This window comes from Schistocerca gregaria, chromosome X (genome assembly GCF_023897955.1).
Source record: "Schistocerca gregaria isolate iqSchGreg1 chromosome X, iqSchGreg1.2, whole genome shotgun sequence".
In the NCBI taxonomy this organism is placed as follows: Eukaryota; Metazoa; Arthropoda; class Insecta; order Orthoptera; family Acrididae; genus Schistocerca; species Schistocerca gregaria.
This window is the reverse complement of record NC_064931.1, coordinates 781,639,584-781,655,446: the sequence shown is the minus strand read 5'-3', so window position 1 is coordinate 781,655,446 and position 15,863 is coordinate 781,639,584. Positions and strand designations below refer to the sequence as shown.

The window sequence follows — 15,863 nt, the reverse complement described above, 5'->3', positions numbered from 1 at the left end:
AAGGTGCTTGCAGTGATATCTGCCTCTACTGTTGTCTTCTTGATACCTGATTGCAGGGGATGACTTCCTACTGAGAGAGAGCATTGTTGTTACCCACCAGGAGTGCCGTCAGATACTTACATTTGTTGATCATGTCCTGTTGGCCATCTATCTGCTGCAGCTGTTGACCTTAAATTTTTTCCCTTTGTTGCTTCTTGGTCTCCCACCACAGTCTCTCATATTACAGCAGATGGACCTTGAAATGTCATCAGTAATATTATCCAAACATCAACTTTTGTAGTCCTGTCTTCCTCAATTGTGTGTAATATTATGGTATATTGATAATTTTTACTTTTGGACCATCTGACTACAACTGAATGAAACACAGTTTTCATGCCATATGCATTTTGACTTTATCATCTGCAAGGCATCTACAGTGGCCTGGAATATGGACATATTATTTCTACTATGAAGTTTATATTTTTGGGCAATGTATCTATAGGTTATAAACAGTTCTGGTGGTTGGCTTTTCTATGACACAGTAATATTTTAAATTCTACTTATAGGTTCCATGGACAATTTTCTATGTGTTATGTTTAAAACTGAACAAAAACAGAACATGTAGAAAATCATCCACAGAACCTGTAAATAGAATTTAAAATATTACTGCATCATAGAAAAACCAACCACCAGAACTGTTTATAACCTATAGATACATTGCCCCAAAATATAAACTAAATAAAAAATTTGTGCATATTCTAGGCCACTGAAGATGTCTTGTAGAGAATGAAGGTGAAACATGTATGGCATAAAAATTGTGTTTCATTCAGTTGTAGTTAGGCAGTCCAAAAGTAAAAATTAGCAATATACTGTAATATTGTCCAAGTTCCCAACCAGTATAAACCATATCAGTATACAGCAGTCATCCCCAGACAATACATTCTGGTGTACCTTCTACCTTACAGTACATTTGAAGTTTTATCTTCACCCTGTTTTATGAAAATAAGTGGTATAATGTTGATGATCTGTCAATAAATATGTGATTTTTCGTGAGGGGAATTTGTTACTGTCCCCACATCCCAAATATAACTTGCCATCACCTACATTTGTAATAAAATAAATAGTTTAGTTACAATAAAATATATAAAATATTTTAATATAATAATAATAGTTTGTTTTGATCAGTGTTTAGTAAGTACATTGCTTTAGCGTAACTTCAGCAGATCTCAATTCAGAGAAATATAGCATTTGAAAATCATTTTGCTGAATATTAGAGAACTATCCAGTAAACTCTCAGAACTTTGTCAAAATCATGAGCTGCATAATATCAAATCATAGTGTGCACTCAGCTACCAGTATTTCACTAAGCATCACTATTGTGAACACTGGTCTGCAGACTGTGCCTATGCAACCTTGTAAATAAGGGGAATGTCATTCCTTTGTATCTTTTGCTTATGTTCAGCAAATCACTCCTCTTGTTACTGATTTCTTAGTGAAAGTTCTTTCCCTTTATATCTTGTCTAAGTGAACTTCCCATGGTTTTCTGTTTTTACCTGTGAACCCACTAACCATATTAGTTTTATGTTGACAGCTTTTCCTGGCTGGAATATTCTGTGAATGTGGTCATGCCACAAGCCTATCTATCTAGGCTACATCTAATGCAAATAACTGAAAGTACCCTGTGTTAAACATAGCTTGTAAATTCTGGAATTCCTAAACATTTGCAAGACTCTAAGACTCTGTTTTGTGATGCTTTATTCTCCTAAAGTTATGTGAGGAATTTGGAAATTGATATATGTATTGATGTGTACCTGAGAACAAGCAAATGACTGAGAAATATGTATGGATTCTCTTTTTCTGCTAAGTAGTTGATCATGATTGGCTAGACTCTGACACAATGATACCTCAGAAATGGCAGGAATTTATATGTGAAGTGGTGTCCATGTGACTACAGATCATGTAGGCAACTACAATACATGGTCATTTATGATACCACCTCTTATTCAGATGTAAACAATTAAATGTATTCCTCACCTATTTTTGTACATAAATTATTTGTATCCATGAATCACTGAATATGTAGCCACTTTCTCTACTGTTTATTGATGTATGTGATAATAATGATGCTCCCTTAAAAACCAATGCTGAGAAATTTGAGTCAGCATCTTGTGACAGTTTTAGACATTATGGATGTCAACCACACACCAAAATACTTACACCTTCGTGTAGTTTCATTTTTCAAAAAGCTGTGTTTTAGGATCTTTAACTGCTTTTGAAATGTTAAGGGTTTCCACTCTAAATACATTTTGGTCATTTGCAGGTATGTATTTGACTGCTTTCTCCAATCTAAAGTCTTCTATTTAATAATTCATTTTTTGTATACATGGAATTATTAAGAGCTGGACTCGTATTCAAGAGCACAAAGGCTCTGGACACAATATGGTTACTCTGGGTTAAGATTTATTTTTTCCCAAAATTAATTCATGAAAATGACACATTGGTTCCTACTGTAAGGCCTTGGTCACCTGTCTGTCACCTATATTTGCCACACTAGACTGTAAGTTTGTAAATAACAAAATGAATGTATTGTGATGTGGCTGTTAACATTGTTAACAGCCACAAGATGCACATGTGTGAACGTCACACATAGTTCTAATTATTTTACTTTGTGTAATGAGAAATTCATAGTTATTTCAAACCAACTTGTTATTTTCACATTCTAAAACCTGGCAATTAATGTTCTGGAAAATGCAGCCAAATTTTATTCTTCTAGTAGACCCAGTTTTAAATTTTATGTACCCTAAAAATATATAACTTCCTGCCTTGTTTACTGGTTCCTAAGCTACAGTGCAAACCTGGCTAAAACACATATTTTCAAAGTTTAAAGCAGAGTCATCCATACAAATCTAGTTAATTACTTTCATAAAATGATCATTTACTATTTTCTCTGTGAATGGATCTGTGTTGTACCAAATCACAAGGGCCAAACCTCCAGCACGAACTAATATATTAGTAAGAAGAAATGCATAACTCATCAATATGTCTCTGGAAAAAGAAACGAATGTAGTTCTTCACTGTTTTGCAACTTGCTGATCTCAAAGGTAGATGAAGATGAAGCAGGTTCAGTGACAATTAAAAATATAAGACATTATCCCTTTTATCCTAACAGTTGAATCTCCTTTGTATTATGCTACCTGGCATATGACTAAGTCGTAAGAGAATGGTATATGCACTTTCCAAAGTTAAGAAATCTTTTAAACCATATTTTTGGCTGGTTGCTGTTTAAATTCTCGATCTTATAGTATTACAACCACAGCTCTCAAAATGTCAGCTTTCAACAAAATAGTGCAAAACTACATAGTTTTTTTTATATTCCACAGGATGAAAAGAAATGATAATGGATAGATTTGATCTGTAGTCTTTTTTATTTACTTTTTGACGTATTAATATCTCAAATACATCATCAATTATACACATCTAACAATTTTAAGAAACACAGATGGAATGCACAGCTTTTTGATTATGTATCCAGTCACCATGTACCAGGAATAGATTGTGCACTCACTTCCATTCATTTTGTACACCTATGAGTTGTTTATAAAAGAATGAGCTTCATTACAGATGTTTACTCAGGGAAACATCATATTATTTATACAAAAATTAAATAAATTTCCCCTTAGTGGACTTTGTTAAATAAATGGTGTATTACCTGTAAACAGTTACTCATTGTTATAACTATCCCCTTTTGCAAAAAATGTTTACAGTTTATAAGTAAGATTACATGAGAAAAAATAAGGAGAGTGAAAATAAAATAAGATAAAGAATGGTTGGCACAATTGTGGGGGAAGTGCATCTCTTAGTTACATATCTTATTAATCATCAAACCTACAGGAATGTCACAATTTAAATGTAGATATATCTTATAAGCAAATGTAAACTCCATTACAAGGCTTTGGTCTTCTTTCTCTAAAGTAAAATATCATCTGGAGATGAAAAATTAAGTCCATCGTACCAGTTTTGTGAATCTACATCTACAACTATAATTTGCAAACCACTGTGAAGTGGATGGCATAGGGCTAACATACGTAGTCCATGTCCCCTTCCTTCATCTCTTGGAAGCAGCAAAATTATAACATCCATGTTTGCCAAGTACCCTCTAGCAACCCTCTAGAATTTTCCATTCACCAGATTCGCATTGTATGAGAAAATGGGACTTAAACATATACTTTATTTACTAATAATTCACTCCTACATTTCTCTACATTTCTTACCTCCAGCCACACCTACATATAGCTTCTCTACATGGAGATTAAGGGAAGAAATGCACAGGTGTATAGTACATATAAAAAAACTGCTCATATGGATAGAGATACTGATAAAAAGAAAATAGCACCATTATGACAATATTCTATGAGCAGCAAGCTGATTCATACTCACGCATATCTGTATGTACACTATCTGATCAAAAGTATTTGTAGATCCCCATGTAATGCAAAATTGATCACCACATGTCATGAAAGGTGGATCCGCCAGTATAAAAGGAGGTGGGAAGTATTGTGTTGTCAGTAGAGTAGCAGTAACAGCAGAAATGTGTTGGTCAGTAGAGCACAGTGTCTTCAAATGTGGAGTAATCATTGGATATCACCTGAGTAAGAAATCCATGAGGGACATTTCAAAACTGCCCAAGCTGATTGCTGGTGATGCATTTGTGAAGTGGAGATGTGAAGGAACAACCATAGCTGAACCAAGACAAGATGCACCTCATGTACTGATGGACATGGACTATCGAGCATTGCAGAGGGTATTTGTAAGAAGTTGCATAAAATCAATAGAAGGAATTACTTCTGGGTTCCAAAGTGTTATCAACAGTCCCACCAGCACAATGATTGCACCCTTGGAGTTGTAAGGAATGGGATACAGTGGTCGAGGAGCTTCTTATAAGCCATATATCTCTGTAGTCAATGCTTAAGTGATGTAAGATGATGTAAAGAGCAACACCATTTGACAGTGAATGACTGGAAATGCGTGATTTGGAGTGATGAACCATACAATACCCTGTGGAAATTTGATGGAAGGTTTTGGGTTTGGTGAATGCCTGGAGAACATTACTGCTATCATGCGTAGTGCCAACAGTGAAGTACAGAGGACGTGATGTTATGGTATGGGAGTGTTTTTCATGGTTAGGGTGTGGTCTCCTTATTCCATTTATGAAAACACTAAATGTGGAAGGATACGAACACATTTAACGGCATTGTGTACTGTGTACAGTGGAAGAACAGTTTGGAGACAATGATGATTTGTATCAGGATCACTGTGCACCCTGTCATAAAGCAGCATCTGTGAGGCAAAGGTTTTTGGACAAGAACATTCCTTAACTGGACCGGTCTACACAGAGTACTGACCTGAATCCAATGGAACACATTTGGGCTCAGTTAGAACACCTACTTCACTCGAGATCCCTGTATCCAGGTTTTGGTTCTTGAGTCAGAATGGGATGCTGTTCCTCCACAGACATTCAGACACCTCACTCCCAGCAGAGTTCATAATGGTCAAGGGTGGACATGAGTCACATTAATGTCGAATAATAGCTGTCCAGATACTTTTGATCAGACAGTGTAATTAGTTCCCAAAATCTAGTGCTTGTGATTTTGGTTTACTGCCATCTATCTTTAATATTATCTCACATCAGAGTCTTCTATTGAAATGTGTTTCTGGCTACCATGTAAATAGTGTGCTCTGACTACAACTTGTTATGGGAAGTAAGGGATGATCATGATGTAAATCATGTCTCATGAAACTTTCTACTGATAAGCATTACCAAGTCTCCATCTTTCTATTACAGCAAGGATCTTACATTGTCTCTTCTTTCTGCAATTCTTACATACAATGTATCACATGGACCAGTGGTCACTACCATACCCAGTGTAATAATAATAATAATAATTATTATTATTATTATTATTAATGAGAATATTATGGAAAGGATAGATGACTACTCACCATACAGAAGAGGTGCTGAGTCACAGATAGGTACAACAAAAATACTGCTAAAGATGTGAACTTTCGGTCAAAAGGCCTTCTTCTAAAGTGGACTACATGTACAAAACACTGGCTAGTAGCCAGAGACAGTGATCATGCATGTGTGATTTCTGCTTGCATGAATGTGTGTCTGTTGTCTATTCTAGAAGAAGACCTTTTGCTCAAAAAGTCACTTGTTTAGCAGTCTTTTTGTCGTGCCAGTCTGCAACTCAACATCTCCTCTATGAACAGAGTAGAAATGTATCCTTTTCATAATATTGTCATTATTCTTTCTGGGATTTTCCATTGTTTTATTATTATTATTATTATTATTATTATTGTTTTTATTGGCATGTGGCTATAATCCTCGTGAAAGCCCTTAAGTTCTAATGCCAGTTTAGTGCTGCTTACTTTGCTCAAACAGCTTTTCGTTTTGCATTGCTAGGCTGATTAGACTCCATAAATAAGGTGAATAACTTTTAAAAGTCTATACTCTGTTGGAAAACCTAGATCTAATTCAAGGTAACAGTATGATTAGCACTGTGTGAAATTCATACTTTAACTGCAAATTCATGGATGATAACACAATGACCAATAACCATAGTCACAGGCAGACCATCTTCAAGTGCTCAGTGCATAGACAAATGTCACCTGGGCTTATATATTGTCAGAAAAGTCAATATGGTATGCAATGGAACCTCTTAGTATACGTATGTTACCAATACAAGGTCTAACTGGGTGGTAGTATGCTTGCCACTGTTCCCTATGTGTAAAGGGCCCATACATACGAGCAATGGGCAGAGGGGTCTGCCCACCCCCAAGCTCTCAGGGAAAGAAAACAATAAAATGTATTCAGATGTTTTACTTTCAATAAAATGACTACAACTGAAAATTCTTATAGCTACTTACAAACAACCATTTGTCTTCCAAAATATTAAAAATACACCATACTACTGGGTCTAGCTCCCCCCCCCCCCCCCTGCCCCCTGTCCCCCCCTCCCCCCATATACCATCATATAGATGAAATTGCTGAATGGTCATGCATATTCATTTTCCTGTCCACTACATACTACTGGCACTCTTAAACACAGCCCATCACTCCGTCTCCCCAAATATTTGTAAGTGTATTTTGATGACTGCTCCATGGTGATGGTTCTCAGGGTTCTATAAAGTTAATTATATCTAGTAGTATGTGCTCACTTTGGTACTATGAATTAATTCTGTCTTATTGAAAGGTGTTGAGCAGTCATAGATTAATGTGGCTCTCCAAGGCTTCCTTGCCTTGTTGGATTAATGTCACACTGAATTAATTCCTTCTTCTCTCACATTGTATTGGGGAAGAGTCTAAGTCAGTTGTCCATCACTGTATTACAGCATGAATTATATTTAATAACTAATAATTATAACAGTAATTTGGATGAATGATTTGTAATTTTATTTTCAAAATCTGAAAAATATGTATAAGTTTGCACACAACTTCTTTAAATTGTGACACGTGCCAGTTGTCTTAACAAGTTAGAAAATTGTGATATATAAAGTTATGTGGAAATATGTTCTTCTTAGGTGGTAAGAATTGAATCATATGCTTTCTCATGTTGAACAAAACTCATACATTTCCACTTACATTAATGCTCTACAAGCTACCTCACAGTGTGTGTGGAGGGTACTTTGTATACCACTGTCACTTCTATTCTTTTGTGTTCCAGTAATGAATTCAGTGTAAGAAGAATAAGTGTTGGCAAACCACCATGTGAGCAGGAATATTTAACTGTTATCTTGATGGGTTTTTCATGATATGTATGTGGGAGGAAGCAATATATTTATTGACTCTTCAAGGAGGATATGCTCTCAGAATTTTAACGGTAACCCATACGATGATGCACAATGTCTCTCTTGTAGAGTCTTCTATTCATGTTGGATACATATCTCCATGATACTTTTACACATTCCACATAAACTTGTGATGACTGCTCTTCTTTACATCTTCTCTGTTTCCTCTATCAATCCTCCCTGATAAGAGTACCATATTGAGAAAAAATATGTAATTATTACTCAAGTATTAGTTGAATGACAGTTTTGTAAGCTGCCTCTATCATGGATGGTCTACACTTCTTCAGTCTGGCATCTACTTTTGCTATGTTAGTTTTATGTGATCATTCCACATTCAAATAACTCTATACTGATATTTCATTGATGTGATTGTGTGGCAATCATTTATTCTAACAATAGTGGGTCTTTCAGTCTATTTATGCACAATTCATTATATTTGTTTCTGTTGAGGATCAACTGTCAATCCTTCCATGAAGCATGGATCCCATGCAGGCCTTCCTGTATTTTACTACAATTTTCAAGTATCACATCTTCTCTAAATACAACAGCACCATCAACAAACAATCTCAGGGAGCCTTCTGTGTTATCCATTATGTTATTTGTTTATATTGTGAGCAGCAGTCATCATATAAGATTCCTTTTTTGGTCCACGCAAAGCTACTTTTATATTTGAAGCACATAGTAGTCATTTGTAAATAATTGCTCTGTGCAGTAAAAATGTGCAGCTCCTTTAATATCAGGTAACATAAAATTCTTCACGAAAGTCCATTCTACTTTCTGAATACTACTGTCTATATGACTGTCTTTCTATTTTGTCCTGCAAGTACAATATAAGTCATCCCATAACACTGCCCTCATTCCCATATTTACCTAATTTGTAGTTGGTTAAGTCATTGTAGAGTTGAAGACCTATGTAAGTTCACAGGAGATACTTTGCAACATTTCTCCTCTGATATACTAGTTTGCTTACCTTCTCAACAAAGTTGTTCACTCCATGCACAACTCTTTCTCCTTGTTGGAATCCAAACTGCATACCAAGGACAACATCATATTTTACAATAAAGTTTTCAAACTGTATTATAGCTACTTTCCTCGTGATCTTAAATAGAACTGGAAGAATAGAAATAGGGCAATAGTTTGCCAACAATGGTTGATCTGTGATTTAATTTCTGCATATTTCAGCATGTAGGGAAAGCATCCCTGTTCAAAAGACTGATTAAGTGAATCAGTGGTGTTGCTGCTATATGATACATTCTTTTATTACCTTGGTATTCCAACTCATTTAGCAAAATTTTATATTTTTATGACAGTATAACATTTTCCACCTTCTTTATTACTATTTTTTTGAACTGTGCAAGGTACTCAGTTTGTTGGCCAATTGCAAGGTGTAAATCCTTTTCATAGTGGGCTCCATAGCCATATATTTTTTAATTAAAGTTGATATTTCTGCATGTTACCTGTGATATTTATTAAGACCTCTTCTTACTTGTACAACTAGTTTCAGGTTAAAACGCAATTTCCAAGTTTTATATCTAGAGCAAGGTGCCATAGATATGAAAATGATGGTGAACTTACATGACATGCTACCTTTGTGATAGTTTACAAACAGTCAGCAGAAAACAACTATCTTGTGTGGTTTGAAACCAAAGAAGACAGTTAGGTTAATATGTACCTCTCTCTGTATTCTGTACATCATTTTTGTGCACTTGATTACAAAACAAAGTTTTCAGATGTGAATCTTCAAGTTTTCCTTGTGTATGAACACTTCATTATGTTTTGTGATTTCAGCCAGTCCTTGTTCAGTATCACACATTACATTTCCTCTGAGCACCTGCCAAACAACTTCATATGAACCATCAAACATTGAAATCAGCTACTCATATCTGACAATTCACTACATATAAAGTTATATACTAAGAAAATCTTTGGCCGAATTTAAATAATCTAAGAGTAAAGGAGACAACTCGCTGAATATCAGGAGCTTTGAGCTGTTGATGGATACATACAAAAGATAATGAAAATTTTGCTAGCCCAAGAAATCCTTCAACAAGGTAGAATACAAATGAAAAAGACACATACATACATATGCCAGTGCTCCTACACTGTTCCGGCTTAAACCTCAGTTCCAGGATTACAGATACTCTGGCTAGGAATGCGGGAGGGAGGGGTGGCAGATGGGTAGACATGTGATATATGGGTACTGGAATCAGTGAGGTGCTATACGTGATGAAGATTATGTGGAGGCATGGACTGGAAGGGCGATACATAGCAGAGGAAGGGGGACTGTTGGGTAGAGAGTGTGGAGACAATGGGTTAGCAGAGACTGAGGTGAGTAGCATTACGGGAACAAAAGGTGCAAGAATAATGCCCATCTGTGTATTTCAGAAAAGCTGGTGCTGGAGGGAAGGATCCAGATGGCACAGGCTGTGTAGCAACGATTGAACTCAAGCATGTTGTGCTCAACAGTATGTTGAGCAACTATGTGATCAGCTTTGTTCTTGGCCACATTTTGGCAGCAGAATTCAGTGTGTTGGATGACTGGTCAGTTGTAATGCTAACATAAAATGTTGTGCTGTAATTGCATCAGAGTTGATATATTACATGGCTGCTTTCACAGGTGGCCCTGGCTCTGGTGGGATAGGATAAAACTGTGACAGAACTGGAATAGGAAGTGCTGCTGATCTGAAGTTCCAGCAGAAAAATAAACCTTGTAATAATCAAATCTTCTATTTGGTTTAGGCTGCCTTTGTGATCTTCTGATATTTTTCACTTTATCTTCTTGCATAAAACATTTTTTATCATCAGTTTCTTTCTCTGATGTGACTGCTTCTTTGGAGACATAATGTAAGTCCTCTCTTAATACAGTATCAGACTCCTCATTTTCTTCATCATCCCCCACTGAGGTGGTGATTTCTTCACAATTCTTTATTTCAGTTTCCGCATCACTTGCCTTTTCCATTATAGTCGCATCTTGGCTTATCACAACATCATTTTCTTCAGGGTCATAGAGTCTGTAGCCTTTTGTAGTATTGCTGTATCCCACTGATATCGTTTCTTTTGCCTTTTTATCCCATTTTGACCTCTTGACTTTAGGAATATGCATCATGACCATGCTTCCAATTATTCCAAGATGACCAATGTTGGGTTTCCTGCCAGTCCATAGTTCATAGGGTGCTTTATTCCCTAAACTTGAACTCACTGACCTGTTTCACAAGTATACTGCACTATTAACTGCTTCAGCCCAAAATCTTTTTTTTTTTTTTCAAATTTGCCATCAAATAGTAAACATCTTGCCTTTTCTACAACAGTTCTATTTAACCTTTCTGCCAAACAATTTTGTTCTGGTGCATAGCTGTTGGATAACTGATGTATAATACCATGATTATTTCAGCAAACTGTCAAAATTAACACAAGAGAATTCTTTTTCATTATTTGTTGTTACTGTTTTGATTTTCCTTTCTTGCTGATTCTCCACCATTTTTTGAAACTGATTCTCCACCATTTTTTGAAATTCTTGAAATTCTTCTGAAGTCTCATTCGTTGTCTTCAGAAAATACACAAATCCCATTATGGTGTAATCATCTTCCAAAATGAAAAAAATACTTTGCACCACCTAATGAGATAACCTCCATTGGTCCACACAGGTCTGCCTGTACTACATCAAGTGGTCTAGAAGCTCTAGTGCTCCAAGTGGAAAAGGCTGTCTGTTTGCATTCATTGCATACTACACAGTTTTGCTTGCTAATGTTGATGCTTATGTCTTCACATACCATTCCTTCTACTGCACAATTTTTCATTTTAATAAGCTCCTTCGCATTTAGGTGACCTAATCTTCTATGCCAACCAGATGCTGTGATCATTCACAAAAAATCACTTCTTCTGTCAACGTTCAGCTTGCATTACACACCATTAATCAGATGTGCAGTTGCCCCCCGGAGTGGCTGTGTGGTTCTCGGTGCTACAGTCAGGAGCCGAGCGATCGCTACGGTCGCAGGTTCGAATACTGCCTCAGGCATGGATGTGTGTGATGTCCTTAAGTTAGTTAGGTTTAACTAGTTCTAAGTTTGAGGCGACTGATGACCTCAGAAGTTAAGTCGCATAGTGCTCAGAGCCATTTGAAAAGATCTGCAGTTGCAACTAGTTGCTTATGCTTGTTATAAATATTGCACTGATCACTATTAAATTTAACAAAATTTCCTTGTTCAATCAACCTGCTTACAGAGAGAAAATTTGTTGTTAGTTCTGGAGCACACATAACATTTATTACAGTAATATCAAAAAAGGTCTTTCTGACCACTGTTGTTAAATCAGCTTCACCAGAGCACAACACTGGGATTTCTGTCTGATTTGCAGCTGTCATCTTTTGACCGTTAATATCATTCACTTTGTTTTTTATCCATTCTTCATTTGCTGTGACATGCACACTAGCACCTGAATCAACATACCAGTCACTTCTGTCAAAAGAGCCACTTATAAAGACTACACTGAAAACATTTGGGGTTTTGTTTTGTATTTAATCATTTTCACTGTTAGGGCACTTACTTTTAAAATGTCCTGGTTTCTTGCATTTATAGCAAACAATGTCCTTCCTGTTTTGGTTTTCCACTGTATTTCCATTTTTGTGATAAAACTTTGGTTTACTTTGCCAACTTTTGGCACTAAAAGCACTATCAGTCATGGTGACCTCTTCTTCCATGTCAAGAAGCTTACTTTTGATTGTGTACATTGTGATTGGAATTACTGAGTGCTCAATTGCCATTATCATGGAAGAATATTTTTCTGGCAATCCTGCTAGCAATAACAAACCAAGCCATTCATCATTAATAGCAAAACCTGTTCCACATAATTTCTGGCCATTATCTACTATGTGGTTCACATAGCTCATCATTGAATCACATTTTTCTAGACATGTTGATATCAGTGTTCTCAATAAATTTATTCTTCCTGCAAAACCAGAGTCATCAAACATTGATTTTAATTTCTTCCACAAGTCCACTGTCATTTTTGCTTCTCTTTTGTGCACATTTAAAGATGGGTCAATCCCAAGAATTATCTTCACTTTGGCCTTCGAATCTTCTGATGAAACTATTTCGGAGACATACTTCACTAATCCTTCAAGACCAAGCACAGTTTCAATAGTGAATGCCTGATCTCCATAGTTCCCATGTCCTTTTAGCTTTGTCACATTAATTAGATAATTTGTCACCATATTTGTCAACTCGAACAATTCTTCTTTGTGAACAACAGCACACTAGACTTTGAACCATGGCATATGGGCTTTAAACAGTGATTCCTAATGCTATTAAGGATTGGTTATCTGCGTATCTGGGCCCACAACTTGTTGAGGTTCTGTGGATATTGAGAACATGATAAACTTGTGCACATAATATAATTTATTGTAATGGTTCACATTGGTACATGTTAGCATGCACATACACAAGTAAACAAACTGAGAACAACTGGGAACAGCATTTAGGGACAAAGTTGTAAAACACAGTCAAAGATACATATACATAGTTAACCACATATCGATATCATTTAAATAGGTTTGACCAGCTTAACAGGAGCTATACTTGCAACACGTTCTTCTCTCCAATAATCCTCCTGGCCTCAGTCTCCTCTAACTCACTGTCCCCATGCCCATGTACCTGCCACCCTTCCTTCATGTACTCTTAGCCAGCACACCTGATGTCTCCCTCTGAGCCACTAGCTGCATCCACCTCTTTCTTCCTCTATCAACCCCACCCGACATAGCCCCACCCCACCCCATCCCATCCTAGTCCACCTGCCAAACTGCAATCCCAGCATTTGGTGTTGAGCCAGTACAATGTTATGTGGGGATGGATATGTGTGTGTGTGTGTGTGTGTGTGTGTGTGTGTGTGTGTGTGTGCGAGTGTATATCTGTCCCTTTTCCCCCCAAGGTAAGTCTTTCCGCTGCTCCCGGGATTTCAATGACTCCTTACCCCCTCCCTTAAAACCCACATCCTTTTGTCTTTCCCCCTCCTTGCCTCTTTCCTGATGAAGCAACCATGGGTTGCGAAAGCTTGAAATTTGTGTGTGTTTGTTATTGTTTCTATCAACGTACCAACACTTTCGTTTGGTAAGTTACAGAATCTTTGTTTTTAGATATGTGTGTGTGTGTGTGTGTGTGTGTGTGTGTGTCTTGTGTCAAAAGATTTATTCCAAAAGTTTGCAAGTTTTCGTTCTCTTTTGTGTGAGCCTGTCGATGACCCAACACTTCGGCTACTTGGTGAATAGTTTCCTTTACTCCTAAATTATATATGCATTTGCTCTCAGTAAAGACAACACAACACACTGAGGGTCAAGGTGCATAGCAACTGGACTAATGAGGTTCACACTTCCACTGTCAAGGGTGAAGCTCATTGATAGTATTTTCAACCACGCAATTATGTTCTTGATGCATGTGCAAAATGCATATAGTATCCTAATAAACTGTGCAGTTCAGATGTAGGAGTTACTCCTTATTCAATTTTAATGAGAGGTATGAAATTAATGCTTTGAATATAGTAACTGTTATTTTTTTAATATATTGTTTTTGTAGGTTTAACAAAGGAGACTCTTACAGATTTTAAAGTTGAACATAAAAGTATCAGAAATGATCCACAATCCCATTGTACCCAGAAATGAAACTACTTTGTTGATATCAAGGAGCAAGACTCTTGGATTTACAGTATAGTAGACAAAAAAGTTACAAACTTCTGCAAAGCACCACTCAGTAATATGATCAACAGGTGATCTGTATGCATCTGCCAAACTTCAGTTTATGTTAAGCTGACCCAGAAATGATGTGCTTGTTCTCAGTGGATGCTGCTATTTTTTTCTTCTAGATAATTTGCTGCACCAGCATGTTCTGTTCTGTTTTAAACCCCCTAAATTACTTACAGTTTAAATGGAATGCTGAATCAGTTTAATAAGACATCAATATACATATTGAGGCAACATTTTTTTTCTCTTGTACCCTATACTAGCTGAACCTGACACTATTAATTTATTTATGTCGTCCATTTAGTTTAGTTTTGCCACTTCCATGAGAGAAAAAGACTAAAGATTAGGGTGGTATGAAAGGAGACTGGGGAATATTCTTTGATAACGAGACTCAGATGTTGAAACAGAGTATAATAGTATAAGTATAGGAATAGCATAAGTATTGGAGCTATACTGGAAAATGGTGCTATTATATAATCATGAAATAATGTAAATCCTAGGAAAGAAGCTACCAATAAAAATGGGGAACACACACACACACACACACACACACACACACACACAGAAAATCTCCTCTGTGGCCATGGCCATGGTGGTATTGGCTGTTTATGAGCATTTGTTCATTTTCTTAGTTGATACGTGTGTCTATACAGTTCACTTTATTCTTTTGCAGGTAAGTGGTTCCTCTTCCTCATTACTGATTGTAATTATATAATTGAATAAAATCACTTTAATTCACAAATGAATACTTTTCTGTTATTTTCCAAAACATCAGATAAACTTGTTGGCCAAATCAATCACTTTCTTCTTGTTCCAAGGTCACTACTTGATCATCACATTATTTAGTTCAGTTCACTCAAACAGCCATAAGAAATGTCAGAAACTGTTTGTGCTGGACATTTACACTCTCAGTCAGTTGTGACAAAAATGACACTCTGACAGTGCTCCTTATGTTTCTTACTTATATTTTCCACTTAACAAACTTTTCTTTCTAATAACCATTGGAACTGAATTATTTTTGTCAACTTTGATATTTTTAATGGGAAATTATTTCATCTTTGTTGCCTGGTAACACAATGGATGGCATTTAGTAAGTTCATATTTTTAAGACCTATTTAGAAAATGATTTTAACATAATCTTTCCGAGAAACAACAACATAGATAATGTTTAAACACTTTTCTAGTATGTACAGCAATACCACTGAGGAATATAATATGTAAGCATTTATATATATATATATATATATATATGCCTAAGTTTAAGATAATAACTTCCACCCTAACAAAGAAACATATTTTGAGTTTATAC

The 15,863-nt window shown here is 36.2% G+C and overlaps 1 protein-coding gene across 2 annotated transcripts in view; it reads left to right on the top strand.

Annotated features, from left to right (window-relative positions):
• LOC126299461 (hepatocyte nuclear factor 6) overlaps nt 1-15,863 on the top strand; it is a 546,572-nt gene that overhangs the window by 527,141 nt on the left and 3,568 nt on the right. The window lies entirely within an intron of this gene.